This window comes from Zootoca vivipara, chromosome 16, assembly GCF_963506605.1.
Source record: "Zootoca vivipara chromosome 16, rZooViv1.1, whole genome shotgun sequence".
Classification (NCBI taxonomy): domain Eukaryota; kingdom Metazoa; phylum Chordata; class Lepidosauria; order Squamata; family Lacertidae; genus Zootoca; species Zootoca vivipara.
The window spans coordinates 36,582,193-36,602,937 of record NC_083291.1 but is presented as its reverse complement, the minus strand read 5'-3'; the positions used below and the strand labels follow the sequence as shown (position 1 = coordinate 36,602,937).

General features: G+C 48.4%; 1 protein-coding gene across 3 annotated transcripts in view; it reads left to right on the top strand.

Annotated features, from left to right (window-relative positions):
• The window catches only part of SLC38A5 (solute carrier family 38 member 5), a 78,532-nt gene that overhangs the window by 7,607 nt on the left and 50,180 nt on the right, over positions 1-20,745 (top strand). Inside the window, exon 1 of one of the 3 annotated variants that reach the window (XM_060268978.1) lies at positions 15,183-15,392. The exons of 1 other annotated variant lie outside the window; for it this stretch is intronic. The gene's annotated coding sequence lies outside the window, so the exon portion shown is untranslated. Of the gene's footprint in view, positions 1-15,182; positions 15,393-15,497; positions 15,652-20,745 lie in introns of those variants that run through there. One more of the 3 variants, XM_035140340.2, reaches the window with a different exon arrangement.

The following is a 20,745-nucleotide window of genomic DNA, read 5'->3' as shown; positions in this document are numbered from 1 at the left end:
CATGAACGTAGACCTGTCAACAAATGCCGAGACACGTGCGCATATATTAGCTGAGATACGGACGAACGCCTCCCATGTGTCTTCACAAATCTGGCATTTTTCATTATTCACCCTACTTTCCGGTCACACCTTGTATAAAAATCAAAGCAACCTAATAAAAACCTGAAAAGTAATAAACCAAAAATGATTCAATCAGATGAAACAATGCAACATTTTAAGAGCCTGGGCAAAAAGAAACCCGTCTTAACTTGCCTCCAAAAAAGTGTACAATAGCAGCAACAGTCTTACCATCATTGGGAAAGCATTCCAAAGATGGGCCACCAGCATCGAGAAGGGCCTGTCCTTCTCAGCGCACGACACAACTTTCCTACAGCTAGAACTTGGGAAAGGACCTCCCCCGAATTAATTGCATGGTATTGCTGTTGCTTGTTTATTACAATGATTTCAGGATACAGATCCTTGCAAGGCAGCTCACAAGAAACATTAAACTACAGTACAGTGGTACCTTGGTTCTCAAACTTAATCTGTTCCAGAAGTCCGTTCCAAAACCAAAGCGTTCCAAAAGCAAGGCACGCTTTCCCATAGAAAGTAATGCAAAATGGATTAATCTGTTCCAGACTTTTAAAAACAACCCCTAAAACAGCTATTTAACATTAATTTTACTAACGAGACCATTGATCCATAAAATGAAAGCAATAAACAATGTACTGCAGTCCCACAATCAATCAATCAATCAATCAATCAATCAGTAGATGAACTGGGTTCCACACTGTTACAAAAAAAGAGCTGCAAAAACAAAAATGCAAAATAAATAGCAAAAACAGACAGACCTCAGTGTAACACTCAAAACAGAAGCATAACACTCAAAACAGAAGCATAACACTCAAAACAGAGCACGTTTGGCTTCCAAAAAAAGTTCGCAAACCGGAAAACACTTACTTCCGGGTTTGCAGTGTTTGTTCAAGTACCAAGGCGTTTGAGAAACCAAGGTACCACTGTATGTTTAAAAAAATGCATACATGAAATAAACACCAGGACCTTTCCCCTGGCGCAGTTGGTTGTAAAGTGGTTCTGCAAAGCTGGAGTGGGAGTTGAGCTGGAACATGTTCTGATATTATTGTGATGGCTGCATTGGGCTTTGGGGGACTTTGGCTTTTGTGTGCCACCTTTTCCATTGTGCAGAAGACCAGGGTGCTCTCTTTTCACTGCCAGCAGCCTGTAGCAACTGGTCCTGCGAAAACCCTGCCCTAGGTAGCCATCCCTTGCCAGGTAATGATGGAGGCTTGAGAGATGAGATGGGAGGTGCGGGGACAACTCCTTGCTAACAGCTTTGAGCAGAAATTTCCATTATTTGCATGAGTCAAAAGTAAAAGACATTTTGCTTAGGGTTACCATATTTCAAAAATTCCCGATGCCAGCAAAGTTGTTGAGCTTTTTGGGGAAACAAAATAGTGATTTTAAGCTGTTTCTGCTGCTTTTCCCATCACATTGCCATACACCTGGGCTTTCCCTGACATTTTGCCAATTTGGCAAAATCCCCCTGACGCCATTTTTACGCCTGAAAACCAGGCCTTTCCTAACGTATGGCAAGCCTAATTTTTGCTGCTTGAGGCAAAGGCCAAGATGCCCCTTGCCTGCCCTGCCATTCCAACTAGACTGGCAATTTAATCTGATTTCCATGCCACCAACAGGATAGCATCCTCCATCACACTCAAGGGCAGAAACCTTGCACGCAGCTCTGAGTGACATAACCGGGGGGGGGGGGACTGAAGGGGCTGGGGGGGAGGGTGCTGCTTCTGCTGCTGCCCCGCCCTCCCACCTGCCACCTGAGGCCACTGCTAACAGCAGGGCAGGCCCAAAGGGCACGATGCTGTCACAGTTAAGCACTTTAAAGCAAGTTCTAACGCCTATGGTTGCAAACATATTGGAAGCACATGAGTAATCCTGTACCTACTAATATCTCAGAAACCAGGAGAGCGGAGCAGTTAGATTTCAAACCACCAGGGGCAAGGCTTCAGTGTTCGCCATAGCCTTGGGCCTATCTGGTTTCTAAACTCTAATATATTAAGCAAAATAGCTAAAATTACTTTTTTTTAAAAAGCAAATTTGGCATAATTTATAAGTCTGCTGGCAGCCTTGTAACTGCCGTTGCTCAGGAATTTGACGAAACCGGAAAAAAGCAGTGCAGTTTTGAAAAGTTCAATCCACCAACTTGATTCAAAATGGCATCTAATTGTGCAAAGTTTGGTTACAATCGCTTAAGAGCTGTTGAAACGCATAGCGAACAGAAAGACAAAATATTGCTAAATCTACTATAGATTTCCGAGCTCACATTTTCTTGGTGACAGGATTTTGTCTTCGGAAGGGCACTCTTTGCACAGTTTTGGCTATGACTAGCTGGAACGGTAGCTGGAAAAGCCTGCCATTACCATGCCTTCCCCGAGCTCCTAGCACTTGAAGGAATATGCCAGAGCTGCCTTACATTAAACTTTGTGGCCCAGAGAGGCAGCAGTGTCCAATGGTCAGAGCTGGCCCCACAGATTCCCTGGGAGCTCCTGGCATCCCCAGTTACCATTGGCTCACTCCACGCCTTACGCTAACAATCCCCAGGCCTTTGGAATCCCAAGCTGCTTTAGAGGAATAGTTTATAATGACACCTAATTAGCAAGGGGGCATAATTATAGCCATTGTCACGCACAAGCCTGTTAAAAGGCAAGCGCTGGGAGGAATATGGAAATGGAAGAGAAGGGCTGTTCGGAGACTTGGCTGCGGCTGAGCTGGGAAACAGGCCCTTATATAGACCCGGAAGTTCTGGTTACACACACACACACACATATAGTAAACAGCACAGAGAATAGCTGAACTGAAGTTCCCCTGTCAAGCAACCCTCCTGAGAACTTAGGTAACAGTGTTCCCTCGAAGCTAGCCTCTTTTCAGTGGCATATTTAAGTATAAGCTAAACAAGCTATAGCTTAGGGCCCCACTCTCTTGGGGGCCCCCTAAAAAAATTAAAGGGAAAAACAACCTGGGTGTACATTTCCAAAATATAAGATAAAAAAACAAATAAAATAAAACCTACATACACAACAGCCTGCTAGCCTGCTCCCTAAAATATCACTGGTTTATTCATTTCTATATCAATTACTTTGATAAAATACATATTTTATTATGTGCAAATGGCAAATAGATACCTATTAGGGACAATTTGTTGTTGACAAAGGACAGCTGAACATATAAAGGGCCCCATTACCTTCAGTAGCTTAGGGCCTCGTCAAACCTAAATCCGGCCCTGCCTCTTTTCCAAATCTAGACCGTTCAGGAACTTAGAAAAGAACTTAGAAAACCAGTCATTGCTTCTGTGAGGCTCAATGGAACGGGTTTCCCCCGTGTGTTGCTTTCGTTGTCGTCGTCGTCCCCTCTTCTGCCCAAGGAGCTCAAGGCGGCACGCTAGCTTCTCCCCCTCTCCATTTCATCCTCACAATCCTTGCAAGGTAGGCTGGGCTGAGAGACTGGCTCAGGATAGACCGATGAACTTCATGCCCGAGTGAGGACTTGAACTCCCAGGTCCTACTCCAACACTGTCTAACCCAGGGGTCAGCAAACTTGTTCAGCAGGGCCCGGTCCACTGTCCCTCAGACCTTGCAGGGGGCTGGACTATATTTTGGAAAAGGAAAAAAAAATAGAACGAATTCCTATGCCCCACAAATAACCCCGAGACGCATCTATATATATAAAAATGTCGACTGACCCTGTTCGTTCCACTTGCATGGTCCCCAAAGCCGCTGGACCACAACCTCACTTGCCACTATGAGACTGACACCATACCCTTTCCGTGGTCAGATGTCGTACCTGTGGCCAAATAAAACCCGTTTTCCCCAACTTTTGGAACTCACAACTCACATATCCGGGGAGGCTGGGACAGAATCAACATATGCGGGGGTGGGGACAACTGGCCACGCCTCCACCAAAGTTAAAACAGAGGGCCTTCTCGGTGGTGGCGCCTGTCCTGTGGAACGCCCTCCCATCAGATGTCAAAGAGAAAAACAGCTACCAGATTTTTAGAAGACATCTGAAGGCAGCCCTGTTTAGGGAGGCTTTTAATGTTTAATTGTTTTATTTCATTTTTCTGTTGGAAGCCACCCAGACTGGCTGGGGAAACCCAGCCAGATGGGCGGGGTATAAATTATTATTATTATTATTATTATTATTAATTATTATTATTAAAGCACAAACCTCGGTAGGCCGCCATTTGCATTTGGGCACTCACCACAACGGAAAAAAAACTGCCCCACGCTGAGCTCACAAAGAGCCCCACAACGCCATCCGACGACTACCTGAGAGACACTTGACCCACACCAATACCGTCAACAACAACGTCCAATAGACACCACTCCACACTACCACCTCACACGTCCAAAGAACCCCAAACCCCAACAATGGCCACTCCACCATCAATGACACGCCCACAAAATACATAAAGACAGAAGAGACTTTCAAATATCAACTATCTTATTCTTTTCTTACTAATTTCACACACAACACCACAGCAATGCGTGGCAGGGCCAGCTAGTTTTAAATAAAAGGACACATTCTACTCATGTAAAAACACACAGATTCCTAGACCGTCCGCGGGTCGGATTTAATGCGCTCTACGTGGGGCTACCTTTGAAGGTGACCCGGAAACTGCAATTAATCCAGAATGCGATAGCTAGACTGGTGACTGGGAGTGGCCGCCGAGACCACATAACACCGGTCCTGAAAGACCTTCATTGGCTCCCAGTACGTTTCCGAGCACAATTCAAAGTGTTGGTGCTGACCTTTAAAGCCCTAAACGGCCTCGGTCCAGTATACCTGAAGGAGCGTCTCCACCTCCATCATTCTGCCCGGACACTGAGGTCCAGCACCGAGGGCCTTCTGGCGGTTCCCTCGCTACGAGAAGCCAAATTACAGGGAACAAGGCAGAGGGCCTTTTCGGTAGTGGCACCCACCCTGTGGAATGCCCTCCCACCAGAGGTCAAAGAGAATAACAATTACCAGACCTTTAGAAGGCATCTTAAGGCAGCCCTGTTTAGGGAAGCTTTTAATGTTTGATGGATTTCTGTATTTTAATGTTTTGTTGGAAGCCGCCCAGAGTGGCTGGGGGAACCCGGCCAGATGGGCGGGGTATAAATAATAAATTATTATTATTATTATTATTTAGAAGGTGATTGGGGCCGGATCCGGCCCCCGGGCCTTAGTTTGACTACCCATGGTCTAACCACTCCACAACACTGCCTCCTTATGGAGATGATGAGGTATGAGGCTGAGGGCATACTGCAGCTCTTCGCACATGGCCAGGAGCAAACAGGCAGGGCCGTTTTGTCAGTGTACAGGTGCACATGTGTGCACAAACACACCCTGAATTCTGAACTGATACAGCCTTGTCGGTGATTTTTGGACCTGAACAGCAACAAATAAAACTTCAAGTCTATTATGTATATATAACTTTTCATTTAGTAATTGTTGTTCATGTGCTATATCTTTCTTACCTGTTTTTATTCATCTGTTTGGTGCCGCGGGTTGTTATTTCAGGATGTTGTGCTTTTAATTGCAATTCATCACCTTATGCTATAACCCTCCCAGAGAACAATGCCATTGGACAGCTTTATATAAATATAGTAAGTAAATAAACCGCTCCCAGAAAACCCATAAGGAGCTACCTCTCTTTCTCTCTCCCTGCTCCTCCCTCCCCTGCCAAAAGCTCAGCTCAAAAATATCCTCCTCCATTTGGCTTAACCCCTTAGTGTCTTGCTGAAACAAAATCACATATGTACAGTGGTACCTCGGTTTACAAACACAATTGGTTCCGGAAGTCTGTACTTAAACTGAAGCGTACTTTACCTGAAGTGAACTTTCCCATTGAAAGTAATGGAAAGTGGATTAATCTGTTCCAGATGGGTCCGCAGAGTACTTAAACTGAAAATACTCAAACCGAAGCGTACTTAAACCGAGGTATGACTGTACTGGTAACTGTCTTTGCTCATGTTCATTATCCTTTTCCCTCCTACTGTGTCTCCCCCCCTGTTGTGTATTGAGTCAAAGGATTTTATATCTGTATTATTATTGTCTGTATTTGCATTAGGATAAAGTAACTGCCTTTTGGTTCCAGAGGGTACAGCTACTATTGGTTCATTTAAGCTGCTGTATTTGGATCCTCTGTCTTATTGGTTCCCTCCAAAAGGCAGCACTGTGATTGCCTGATATTGTTCCCTCCAAAATGTATCCCTTCCTAGCCAGTCCCCTGTCCCTATAAATGTAGCCTTCCTGCCCTCACAGTCAGTCTTGTTCACTTTAATAAAGAGCTGTTACTAGAGAACTGTCTCCAGCATGTTTTGTCAAGAGAGCTGAAATCACAAACTCCACGTCACAACAACTGGCGACGAAGGTGGGATCCGGAATGCTGAGGAGCGGTTAAACACAACCCTGCCTCAGAGTCCGGATTGCAGCTGAGAACAAGACTCACTGGCCAGCTGAGAAGACGACCCTGCCCGCTAGGACAATGGAGAGTCCAAGGGTATTGGAGCCCTTCCAGCCATCAGAGCCCCACACGTGGGAAGACTACGTCGAACGCTTCGAGTTCTTTGCAGTGGCTCAAGGGATCACCGATGCCAGCAAAAGAAGGGCCACATTCCTGAGCTACTGTGGGCCCGAGACCTTCAAGCTGGCCAAGGCATTACTTGCTCCAGCGAAGCTGAGTGAGACATCTCTCAAAGATATTCTTGCCTGCCTAACAAGCCACTTGGTGCCTACTGAGACCAAGATGGCCCGGCGGATGGAGTTCCATAAGAGGCAGCAGCGTGCTGGGGAGTCTGTATCCGCATTTCTGGCTGAACTCCGGAAGCTCGCTCAGCACTGCGGCTTCCAAAATCTGGAAGAGACTCTCCTGGATCGGTTTATTGGTGGTCTGAGCAGCAAGAAAGCCAGAAGACGCATCGTGGCTAAAGAAGAGGTTACCCTTGCTTCAGCCTTGAAGGAGGCCACCGCCACAGAGAATTATGAAAGAGAGGAGCTTGATGCCAGTCGCAAGGCCACTAAGCCACAGATAGAAGTTGCGCATGCCATGGACGAGCTAGAGGCTACTCCGAGCCAGAGCCCAGTCCGTGGGGTTGAGTTGGTGCGTCAGGCCTGCACAGTGCACAAAGATCGCCGAGGCAGTTGCCCAGGTTGTGGCGGAAACCATGAGCGGAAGAGTTGTCGTTTCAGGGATGCTATGTGCCGGACGTGCGGAAAGACGGGTCACATCGCCAGGGTCTGTAGATCGGCGGCGTCGGGAGCGACAGGAGCACCTAGACTGGAGCATCGCAGACCGCCCACAGCACCTCGTTTTCTAAAGGACTGCCACTACGTAACGGAGATCAACGGGAGGGCCGTGCAGTTTCCAGCACAAGGCAAGGCACACGTCAAGGTGAAGATTGAGGGTCAGCAGTGCGACATGGAGGTGGACTCCGGATCTGCATTCACCATCGTGTCGGACCAGACTGCGAAGACATTCTTCCCCAGGGGTAAGTTGCCCCCTCTGGAGCCCTTCCCGGCAACCTTGCAGTCGTACTCAGCAGGCCGCATCCATGTTATGGGAATGTGTGCCGTGAGAGTACAGTTCCGGGACAAACAGGCTGTACTCAAACTGGTGATTGCGAAGGGCAGTCGCCCCAGTCTCCTGGGCACTGACTGGTTCCCCGCCCTGGGACTGAGTATCTCAGGGCTTAATTCAATCCAAACCTGCCCTGAGATGAGCGAGGCATTATGCAAGGAATTTGCTGGTCTCTTTAATGGAAAACTGGGTTGTTATAAAGGGCCCCCAGTTGACTTCGAGTTGGACCCCGGGGTGGCTCCAATCCGACTCAAACCAAGGCGAGTGCCATTTGCACTGCAACCCAAGATCGAGGCAGAGCTGGATAAATTGGTCAAGCAGGGAGTTCTCTCACCCGTGGACTCTGCTAAGTGGGAGACTCCAATCGTCACGCCCCTTAAAGCAAATGGGGAAGTCAGGATATGTGCAGATTACAAATGTACTATCAATAAGGCACTCAGGGGAAACTCATACCCCATTCCAGTCGTATCACATCTGTTGGCTAAACTGGCTGGGGGCAAGGTGTTCACCAAAATTGACCTGGCACAAGCTTACCAACAGCTGCCAGTAACCCCACAATCAGCGGAAGCACAGACTATTGTCACACATAAAGGGGCGTTCAGAGTTAACAGATTACAGTTCGGAGTTTGTGTGGCCCCAGGGATTTTTCAAGGGCTCATGGAACGCCTGTTAAGGGGTCTGCCGGGGGTCTTGCCATTTTTTGATGACGTTTTGATTGCTGGAAAAGACCCACAGGAACTGGTTGCGCGTGTCCGTGCAGTGTTGCTCAAGTTCAAGGAGGTGGGGTTGCAACTGAAAAAAGAAAAATGCAGTTTTGGGGTGCCAACTGTGGATTTCTTGGGGTTTAAAATTGATGCATCAGGCATCCACCCCACAGATGCTAAGATTAAGGCCATCATCGAGGCACCACGACCACAGAACAAGACGGAGTTGCAGTCATTCCTGGGACTTATTAACTTTTATCATTCATTCTTACCCCAGAAAGCTTCGGTAGCTGAACCATTACATAGACTTTTGCAGAAAAAGACTGTGTGGCAATGGGGGCGGGAGCAGCAGAAGGCTTTTGACTCCTTGCGAGAAATGCTGAGTAGCAGGAGCATCCTTGCTCATTATGATGAGTCGAAGCCGCTGGTCCTGGCATGTGATGCCTCTCAATACGGCCTGGGGGCTGTGCTGAGTCATAGGGAACCGGATGGGTCGGAAAAGCCCATCTCTTTCTATTCCCGTACGTTGTCACCCACGGAGCGCAACTATGCTCAAATTGATAAAGAGGCACTAGCAATTGTGTCAGGAATCAAAAAGTTCTATGATTATTTGTACGGTCGCCATTTCTCCATTGAAACGGACCACAAACCACTGTTAGGGTTGTTCAACCCAAACAAACAAACGCCACAAATTCTCTCCCCCAGAATGTTGCGTTGGTCAATATTCCTGAATGGGTTCCAGTACACCTTGACCCATGTGCCGGGGAAACAGTTGTGCCACGCTGATGCGCTGAGTCGATTGCCCCTTCCTGGCGGGAGCAATGAGGATCCTGCTCCGGCGGAGCACATTATGATGCTAGAAACACTTCCGGGGGCTCCTGTAACAGCTACTGATATAGCTGAGAAAACGAGGAAAGATGCTGTTCTCTCCCGTGTGCTCACTTGGGTGGGGAGGGGGTGGCCAGGTGGTCCGCATGAAGAAAAATTCAGGCCTTATGCGACAAGGCAGCACGAATTGTCCATGCATAAGGGTTGTCTCCTATGGGGAGATAGGGTGATCATCCCAGCACCACTGAGAAACAGGGTTCTTGAGACGCTTCACATGGGACACCCAGGAATGGTCAGGATGAAGTCGCTAGCCCGATGTTATGTGTGGTGGCCTGGAATGGACCAGAACATAGAACAATGGGTACGAACATGCAAGGCATGCCAAGAGGTGCGGCCAGAAGTGGCCAGAGCACCAGTCCACTGGTGGGAGCAGTCCAGGACTCCCTGGAGCCGGCTGCACATAGATTTTGCTGGGCCATTCCAAGGGAAGGTCTTTTTGGTTATCGTTGATGCATATTCCAAATGGTTAGAAGTGGCGATGGTCCCTAGCATGGCATCAGCTGCCGTAATCAAGGTGTTGAGGCAGCTGTTTGCTACCCACGGGTTACCTGAGACCATTGTATCAGATAATGGGGCAGCTTTTGTATCCCAAGAATTCAGGGCATTCTTGGCTGATAACTTCATAAGAGGGGTCACATCCGCGCCCTTTCACCCATCCTCCAATGGGCAGGCTGAGCGCATGGTACGAACAGCCAAAGAATCCATTGCGCGCTTAATGGAGGGTAACTGGTCGGCTCGCATTGCACGAATGTTATTTTTGCAGCATGCGACGCCGTGTACTGCGACGGGCAAGTCGCCAGCCGAGCTGCTCTTAGGTAGAAGACTGGTAACGGTGCTGGATTATGTCCACCCAGATAAAATGCCAAACCGTAATTCAAGAGCAACCCCCCAGGCTGAGACTGACACAACAAGGTATCTCGCCCCTGAAGATCTGGTCTGGGTGAGGAACTATTCACGAGGTCCGCGGTGGGTGGCCGGTGTGATCACCCGGGCTAGTGGACCTGTGTCCTATTATGTGACCTTGGAAAATGGGCAAGTTTGGAGGAGACATATAGATCAGCTGAGGCGCCGGGCGCTCAGCAGGGAGGAGTCAGATAATTCATCCCTGGCTAATGACGCACAGCTGCAAGACCAGAGTGAAGATGGCCCAGAGGTGCAGTCACCAGGGGCTTCAGCAAATGAACCAGGGTCTGCTAGTCCTCAGGATGACGAGGTACAGGTAGGGGACCCTGAGGTGTCTGGGACTCCATCTGTTCCTGACGAAACCCCTATAGCAGCCCCTCCACCACAGGTAACACCCAATCCAGAACCTGCAACACCTGTTGTCAGGAGATCAGGTAGAAGTTGTAGGACCCCACAGTACCTGAGGGATTACGTCTGCTGTGCTCACTAGGGGGGGGAGGGGTGTTGTGTATTGAGTCAAAGGATTTTATATCTGTATTATTATTGTCTGTATTTGCATTAGGATAAAGTAACTGCCTTTTGGTTCCAGAGGGTACAGCTACTATTGGTTCATTTAAGCTGCTGTATTTGGATCCTCTGTCTTATTGGTTCCCTCCAAAAGGCAGCACTGTGATTGCCTGATATTGTTCCCTCCAAAATGTATCCCTTCCTAGCCAGTCCCCTGTCCCTATAAATGTAGCCTTCCTGCCCTCACAGTCAGTCTTGTTCACTTTAATAAAGAGCTGTTACTAGAGAACTGTCTCCAGCATGTTTTGTCAAGAGAGCTGAAATCACAAACTCCACGTCACAACACCCCCCCCTTTGCCTCACATTGCTACTCCAGTCTAAATTTAGATTGTAAACTCAGGACAGGGCCCAATCCTTTCCTTATGCTCTGTAAATCGCTGTGCATTTACTCTCTTTCTCTCTCTCTCTCTCGCTCCATCTAAACTGGCAGCATTTACACATTGGAACTCCCTGCCCATTGATATCGAGGAGGCGCTTTTGCCATATTATTTTCAGTGCCCCTTTAAAACTTTTTTTGTTGTTGTTCCAACAAGCCTACCCAGGCGTTTTATTTTGACACATGATTTTAGTAGGTAAAACACTTATGCCTGCCAAACTCGCTTAACAAAATTTCATGGCTGGATAGCCTTGGTGGAACAAAGAAGAGTTTAGTAGGCACTGAAATCAATAGGGCAAAAACAGCAGCCCTGTTTTTCCAAGTGTCACTACTGCCAATTTAGTTAGCTAGATAGAGATCACATAAATATGACTGGTGTGTATGTGCATCCAAACACATTTTTATGTAACTTGTTTTTAACATTTGTTTTTAATTGGTATTTTGAATGAATATTTTAGACATGTACACTGCTTAGAGGTCTTTTGCTCTAGCAGGCTGGGAGCCACCAACATGGACTCACTCTGCCTCATATGTAAGGAGCAATTAATGCAACACAGCAGTCGATATGAATGCCTCCAATCATACAGCTGTTCTCTATATTTGTGCCTCACACAAATCCGGACAACTGTGGAGATTCTCCAGAAATGTTTATAGGGAGAGAGAGAGGACCTGTTTCCAGATTTAGCTCCAGAAAAGTTATCTATTAAGAATGTCTTTGGGAACTCATCCAAGTCTGATGCAATATTTTTGGACTGGGTCATTTCGAACGTTTGCTTATATTAGGGCCCAGTGAGAGAATATATGGGGAAGCTGGCCGTCTCCCAAGACAGAGCCATTTTTACTTGTATTTATTTTACAAATTTATAAACTGCTCTGTAGCCTGGGGCCTCCCAAGTGATTGTACAACACAATAAAAATAAAATGCAAATTCTACAATAAACCGAAACCATTTCTACAATCTCTAAAAGCACTAAAACTGTTCCAACAAATGTATGATTAATATTTAACAAATGACTGGGCGATGCCACACAGGAAGCCTTATGAAACAAAGATGTAATCAGGAGGCATCATGACACTGGGTGCCTTCTGATGCTCTATTTCAGAGGGCTGCAGCTGCAACACTAAAAGCCCAGTTTCTGGTACAAACAGTGTACCTCTGGAGCACATGGTATGCTCAGCCGTGTCCCCTCTGAGGAGTACAGTTGCTGGGCAGGGTTGTATGGGGGAGGTGGAACATAAGCATGTTCCTAGATAAGATTCCTGTTGTGTTCCATTTATAGGTTTTATTGACAGAGATATGCAAATAATATATATAGGATGCCCCCTCCATCACCTGTCACCCGGCAACAGCCACTATATCAGGCTCCATCAGAGGAGGAGGGAAGAAAAGGGTAAATTCACAAGACACAACAAGGAGACCAGCAACTTTATCTCCACCCAGCTGGCCATTAGAACAACACATAACTAAAAGCTTGAAACCGAGTTTACTTATTTCCTCCTCCTTGCCAATCCATTTTCCTTTTGTGTAATGTCGTTGTGATCGTAAGTCTGAGGGCAGGGTCTGTTTTCTTTCTCTTGTGATTTGTAAGCTGCTCTGTAGTGAGTTGTTGCTGTTGCTGTTTTGCTGAGGAGCAGGATTGAAAAACCATTTCAATACAGTGGTACCTCGGTTTATGAACACAATTGGTTCCGGAAGTCTGTTCATAAACTGAAGCGTTCATAAACTGAAGCGAACTTTCCCATTGAAAGTAATGGAAAGTGAATTAATCCGTTCCAGATGGGTCCGCGGCGTTCGTAAACCGAGGTGTTCATAAACCGAGGTTCCACTGTAAATAAAATCAGAAGACACGAATAGTTCAGAAGAACCCACAGTCCGTAGTATAAAAACTTTTCACAATCTGAAGATAACCGTTCTGTCCCTTCAGTAACGCACAAAAAAACCTCGCTATCTCGAATAACTTTGTCCACTGGCATTCACAGCTGTGTGAGAAACTTTGCCACAACAAATACTTCACACAGAAGCCTTATATTTTGGGCTGCTGTTTATAGTTCTTGAGTGTTAGATATTGGCTACCTTGAAATATAAGCTAGATATCGTTATCTGCTCTGAGAAACGAGGCTTGTTAGCACAATTGTTAATGAATTTGGGCTTTTTTTTATCATGAAGCAATATATGGCGGTCCAGCTCTCACTTCCATACATCACTACGGGGAAAACCATAGCTTTAACTATACGGACCTTTGTCGGCAAGGTGATGTCTCTGCTTTTTAAGATGCTGTCTAGGTTTGTCATTGCTTTTCTCCCAAGAAGCAGGCGTCTTTTAATTTCGTGACTGCTGTCACCATCTGCAGTGATCATGTAGTGATGTATGGAAGTGAGAGCTCGACCATAAAGAAGGCTGATCGCAGAAAAATTGATGCTTTTGAATTATGGTGCTGGAGGAGACTCTTGAGAGTCCCATGGTCTGCAAGAAAACCAAACCTCTCCATTCTGAAGGAAATCAGCCCTGAGTGCTCACTGGAAGGACAGGTCCTGAAGCTGAGGCTCCAAGACTTTTGCCACTTCATGAGAAGAGAAGACTCCCTGGAAAAGACCCTGATGCTGGGAAAGATTGAAGGCACAAGGAGAAGGGGACGACAGAGGATGAGATGTTTGGACAGTGCTCTTGATGCTACCAACATGAGTCTGACCAAACGGTGGGAGGCAGTGGAAGACAAAAGTGCCTGGCGTGCTCTGGTCCATGGGGTCACGAAGAGTCGGACACGACTAAATGACTAAACAACAATATATGGTGGACTAACATAAAATGTGGAGGTTCACTCATAACTTGGCTGAGATTTTGTGGGAAGCTGGAAATGGGTTCAGTGATGGGCTACCCACCAGCCATCATTCAGCTTCACTGAATTCAGCAGTTAAATTCCAGATCAGTTATTTGGTAGGGATCAAAGTAACAAGGTTTCCCCCCATATGGACATCTTGTGACATTGTGCTACAATCATTTCCTCTATATCTGATGTTCAGGTGGAAAATGCTGTTGATTATGTAGCCAAAATGCCACCACCTGTGTGTCAGAAGAAAGAAGAAGCAGCAGGCTGGGGAAAACTCAAGGTTTGCAGAAATTAAAAGGAGGCAAATGCAGTGAGGTGGGCCCTAACTGGTAGAAGCCCCTCAAAACAGTCACATGAACACTGAGCATGCTTAGTGGCCATGGGGTGCTGGCGGAGTGTTGTGCAAGAGGAAAATTAGGAAGACTGAACAGAATGGAGTGGTTGCGTTGAATTCTGAACTGCAGCATTTTGTTGCAGTTCCCACTCGCTATTCATAACAAACCTGTGCATTAGGTCCTTGTATACTGTTTTTTTTACTTTCATTATTTAATATGCATATACAAACACATATTTATTTTAGAAAACTTGAATACAAACAAAAACAAATAATACAAAAATCAATACTAGCGTGTACTTATGTGACTTCCCTCCACCAGTGTACGTCATTTCTTATTCCTTAATATTCTTACTTACATTGCAATCTTTATCTGATCCTTGTATACTGTCTTATACAAATTTTAGATATTTTTCTATCTTATTTGAATACTTACCAATCCCACCAGCACCTTTGTACTTTTTCTTGTCTTCTGTGGTTTCAGTTCTTTGGGAAACAACTTCCTGTTTTGTATTTTTAATCACTTGTGAGTATGCTGTTGTGTGCACACATTATTTGACCATGCCTGCTACTCCATGTGCCTGTGAAACCTTTTGCCAACGACCTCTTCCTAACGCATGCTGCATATATGCAGCAAACAGAATCATAAAACCACAGAACTATAGTGCTGGAAGGGATCTCTGAGGAGCATCTAGGCCAACTCTCTGCAATGCAGGAATCTTAACACGTGGACTCCCTTCCATTTGAAACCACACGGAACGCAGCTTTCTCCCGTGATCTTCGCACACAATGGAAGAGAAAACACCACATGCTGGTTCACACGTGCATGCCCACCACCCGTGCAACGTCACGTGGCGACTTGCCCATCTCAAACCTCGCAGCTAGGTCGTTCACCACTCCAGCCACGCGCGTCTGAACCATTCTTAAGCACCATCCTTCTGCTTCCCCATTCGGGCGCCAACCTGGCCCAGCTGCAGAGGCAGGAGCCCACGTGTGAACTACACTTTGCAAAAAAGAAAACAACGGACTGAACCGCGCACGTGGATTTTCCGAGCTGGCGTCGCTGGGGAGCGAGCAACGCAAAGCCACTGTGGACTAGAAGGAGAAGAAGGGAAAAACCCCAGCAACCTGGTTCTGGCTGGGATCCACCTGCTCCCATCCGGTGCGCGCGGGCTTGGCGGGTTGATCTGTCTTCTTTGCAAACTTTTACAAACTTGCCCCCCACCCCGCGAGCCTGAACTTGCGCGCGGTGTGATTGGCTGAGCGGCGCGCGCCAGGGCGTGCGCGAGTGCGCCTCCCTGTGCGGGCAGCGCGCCGCGAACAGAGCCCCGCTGCTGAACTGCGCGCTTCTGCTGCCGACTTTGCGCCGATCGGGCTGCGGAACCCGCGCAACTTGGGCTCTTGCCCGAGATCCACCGGCGGTGAGTGCGGAAACAGCGCGTTGGCGGGGAAGTCTTAGGTCTGGCAAGCGGGAAAGGGCCGCCGAGGAGCCCGGCGCGCGTCTCCCCCTTCTGCAACTCCAGCAGACTGTTGCATCAGACGCGCCGAGCGGGACGCGAGCATGCTGCGAGGAAGGCGGGCCAGGCCGAGAGACCCTCGCGCAGTTTCCCCCCTCCGATCCCCTGATCCCGTGGCGCCTCTTTGGAGAGGCCCTGGTGGGCTTAAGAGCCCGAGCCGTCGGGCATTGCAGGAGTTGCAACGGGAGGGAAGGAAATCGCCCTTGGAACAAAACTCCCCAAGTTTTGGGTGGGTCGGCGGGCGAGGATCAAGATGTGTCCAGAAGAGGGGTTGGTTGGGAGGAGGTGGATCGTGGTGGGTGGCGGCGCGGATCGTGGGCAGGCCGGGGCCTCGTCGGTGGGCTTGGCTGGCAGCGCAGGGGTTAAACCGAGAGGGGGACCCCCCCCCTTTTGGAGGCCTCTGCAGGGAAGCGGCGGCTTGCAAGGAGGAGGGGAGATCAGCTTGTCAGGCTCTGCTCGCGTGTCGCTCCAGACCCGTGTGAAAGGGGGCGCTCCGTGGCGTTTGTGTGGTGCCCAGAGGGGCTGCCGTTGCCACGTGGGCTCCCAAAGGAGATGCAGGCGGACGGGGCCTCGGGAGGTGCCTCTGGGCCTGCGATCGGATCCCATCAGAGTTTAAAAAAAAAGGGGGGGGTGATCATAATTCATGTAGAAACGAGGCGGCAGCAGCAGAAAAAAAGTAATGCGGAGTACCCATTTGTGTGTGTTAAAAACCCATGTCTCCTGGATTCAAATCCTGCTCAGTTTGAGGAAAGGGGGCATCGAGGGGACTAAGAGTAGTGTGTGGGTCAGCGGGCAAGAACGACTGTTCCTGGGCAGCAGCACATATATCTGTTTATTAGTCTCTTCTCTTGAGCGTAAAAAACCGCACGTCAATGCGGTTTTAAAACCACAGCATTGCACCTATTGTCCTCAGTTGCAAACTCCTGGTTGTACATCCTCCTGCAAAATGGATTAGAATTCCCGCTTTATGTATGGATCTGAAAGAGTAAAAAATTGGGGTACAATCAACCAACATTAATAATGTCCCATTGGAATGTAAAAGTGGCTAATTTTTTGCTGGATCATGCCCCGTAATCATTACTTCCGTACAGTGATCGTAAACTGCAATCCAACACTCTTTTTAGGGAGTTTGAGCTGTTTTTGCTTCTGAGTAGTCCTGCTTTGTTAGGATTGTGCTGCAAGGGTAGCTAGTCCTCATGAAGTGACCCTGAGCTGTTTGGAATCTCTCTCAATGGAGGGTGGGATCTTGTTGTGGAAGCTGAGAAGAGCAATTCCAAAGTATCTGGGGAAGCCTTTCACCTGTTCAGTGGGTCTCTTATTTATTTGCAGATCAGATTTCTTATCCGCCCTCCACCATGAGGTCTCGAAATGAGTTGCAGCAATATACCAGTAATAATATGATATTAAAATCAATTTGCAACAGATTAGTAAACACTTGAAACAATTTGCATCTGAAGAATAGGCTGGGACCTAAAAAAAAGAGGTTTGGGGTCTGTGTTGCTGAGGGCTTAAGACGCTAATGTCAAACACTTGGAGTTGGGCTTGGGAATGCGCTGGCAAGCTGTGTGCAGCTGTTTCACAACACGGGTTATGCAAGTAAACCGGACCCAGGCCACTCATCTGGCTGCTGCATTCTTGATGCTTTCAAGGCATCTTCAAGGGCAGCCCCACATACAGCGCATTGCAGTAATCCAGCCTGGAAGGTAGCAAAGCATGGAGCACCATGGCCAAGTCATCTCTGTCCAAAAGGGGCTGCAGCAGGTGAATGAACTGGAGCTGGCAATATGCACTCCTGAGGACACCCATGTCTCCAGGGACAACATTGGATCCAGGAGTACCTCCAAGCTACGGACCACCTATTTCCGGGGGGGGGGGGACGCAAGAACTTGCAGCACATAACACATGGCCCAAATCCATCTGGTCACCTCCTCCAACAGAGGGATGGAGCTGGGTGCCAACGGCCTACTGATGGACCTCATCCTGAATCTGATGACAGGCCCCAGTGGCTTCAGGCATGGGCGACAAGATGGAACCCTTTGGGGTGCCATAGGGCAGTTCCCAAGGTGCACAACACCTTGCCTCCTCTCCTTCCCCATAATTGTTTTCTGAAAATGGCTTTGAAGGTAGGAGTAGAACTGCAGTGTAGCACCCACAGCACCCACGTTCTAGACCCATCTCTCTCTGCAAATGCCATCAAGCAGAATGAACAAGGCATTTTCAGCGAAACCAGCCTGAAATGGTTCTGAGCATACCTGAAGCTGGGCTGCAACTGCTGCTTTGAATACCTTGCCCCCAAAAGAGGATATTTGCCACTGGGTGATGGCCGTGAAACACGTCTGGGTCCAGGGGGAGGTCCGCTTAAGAAAGTACCTCCCATTACTCCAATGAAACATCAAATCACTCCTTGGATCCACCCAGTCCACCCCCTCCTTTTTTTTTGGCTAGCTCTAAACTACCAAATTGGGCGAAGATTGAAAGGGCAGGTGTTCGGCCTCTTACACATTAGGATTAATGTACTTGACATGGATTAATTAACCTTTAATATTGTCAGAGAGTCGCCGTGGCTACTCTAGAGTAACTCTGCTTGAGTCCAGTTTGTCTTTAAAGACTTTTATTTTGTGCAAAGTATTTACAGTGCAGAGATAGCTTAAAACATGACCTCTCAGTCCGAACCAGAATCCGGCAATGGCGTACGTCTGTTTCTACGCCAGAAAAGTAGTCTGGGCACCCCAAAACGCCTCCCCCTTGACCTGCGTCTCGATGCTCTCCTTAACTCTTGCGCCGGAAGGAGCGATGCTCTCTCAGCCTCCTCCTGCTCAAGGCAGTGGAAGGGCTCTCCAGCATCCTTGAGCCACTCTCCTCCCCGGCGCTTTCCCATCGTTCGGCAAGTTGGCTTCTCTCTCCCTCCGAGTCTCTCCCCTCCCCCCTGGCTGCTTCAGACCCACTGCTGCTGCCTGTGCTTGGCGAGGTGGACGTTAGGATGATGGGGGCTGGCTCCCTGTAGGGAGTCACCCTTACATCCATCCTTCAAGCATTTTGTCATATGATCATTAAAAGGGTTGTTTCTGCAGCTTTTCAGAGCATAATTATGGGTGGAGGGTGACATATTTCCAGTCTCTTAGGCAGGGTAAAATGGCAGACTTCTGGGTAGGATGAAAAGGCAGCAAAATGTCAGTTTTTGAATTACCTTTTGTATTTTCTGCAGCAAGTACCAAGTATTTTGGGCTGCTGCAGACTTTCTTCTCTTTCTCTCCTGCTCTGCTTCCATCTGATCGTCCTGTGTCTCTGATTCAGGATGATATTTATTTTTAAACCTGGATGCTTCTCAACCCCTTTCCTCATTCTGAAATGGGAACCGCCGCAGTTCAAGTATTACCTGGAGGAACTGCTGGTTCACACATGCACTTGTAATAGATCTGCACACATCTCCACCCTTGGTGACTGGCTACTGAATGTGTGAACTGACTCCCACCAGAGACATCCTTGTGTCTGAAATGATGTGAGGTGAAGCTAAGGGTTCTCTGCCTGTGGTGTCCAATGTGATGGCTCATGCGCTCGGTGCAAGACAACCCTAGATCGTGCAGCCCTGAGTGTGCATGTGTGAACCCAGCCCTTGGCTGGCATCTGAGTGCTGTGACGGAACAGACTCCACTGAAGAAAAGCGTTGGGCGTGAGGCGATGTGGGCATTGTAACTGCGGTGTCGGATCTTTCGCATGCACGGCGCTGGTGCTGTCATCAAACGAAGAGCATGCAATGCGTAGAACAGCTGCGATGTGCCTCACAGTAGCATTCTTTCCCTATTCCTGCAAGTTGCAGCCTGGGCTCAGTCCTGGCAGTGGAAAACGGCCTTGCAGCGTTGTCAGCCTGGCTTTGGATTAGAGCCGTTGGCCCCTAGAGGCCATGGATACCATTCCTTGCCTCCTGAGCCAGCCAGTATCATTTTGGAACCACCTGGAAAAGGGACAAAACTCTCTGTGTCTCAGTCAGTCCCATCTCCCCCACCCCCAAATCCTGGCAGTCAGTCCCATCTCCCCCACCCCCAAATCATATATCAGTGCCCAGGTGTCCATGCCCTTTTCCCATTTGCAGTCTTTCCCCAGCCTTGGAGCCCACACAGATCACCCCGTTTTTATCTCTAGGCACGAAGGCTTTGCGTGTTTTCTCCTGGGACTGAGAACTGGGGCTGCAGTCAATACTAGGGAAGGTGCCAAGGGAAGGCGAGCTTTTCCACACAGCTGGTCTCAATGTCTCCTGTTTCCTGCTGCTTCAGAGGAGGAGAGCGCCTGTCGTCTTCTCCCGGGTTTGGCCCTGAGTGGCGCGAGTCCTTCTGGCCGAGCGCATGTGTCCACAATTGCATGGGGGGAAACGGAAGGAGGAAGGGGGGCGGAGGCAGCTGGAAGCAATTTCGGCGTTTCCCAGCACCCCCATCCGGATGGTGCCCAGAATAGCTGCGGCTTCCTTTGTGAAGGGCTTGGCTGGGGAAACGAGGCATGTGGGAAGTGGTCTCTTGGCAGCAGGGCTGGCAAAGATGCTGGTCTTGGACCCCAGACAGCTGCTGCCTGTTGTCGAGTGCAGGCAGGCATAAGATAGCATATAGGTGTGGGTGGGTGTGAAATTTGCACATGTTTCGGGGCTTGTGGTTGCTTTGGCAGTGGTGCTTTTCAAACATGTCCTCCCCTCTTGAACTTCACTTTGCTGTTGCCACAGACAGCTCTTGGCTTCCTCCTCCTCCATTACCCCTCGCTCCCACCCCATTGTGGAAAGGGTTTTTACCATGTGTTGATCTGGGGTGATGAGGGAAGAGTTTGGCTGCATGTGTCATGTCTGTGTGTGTGTGTGTGTGTGTGTGTGTGTGTGTGTGTCTATTGGATCATGCACATTAATACACAAAACATGCCTCCTTTACGAGAGGTCCGGAGAGTAGCAACACGAGAACGGGCCTTTTCTGTGGTGGCTCCCCACTTGTGGCATGCTTTCCCCAGGGAGGCTTGCCTGGC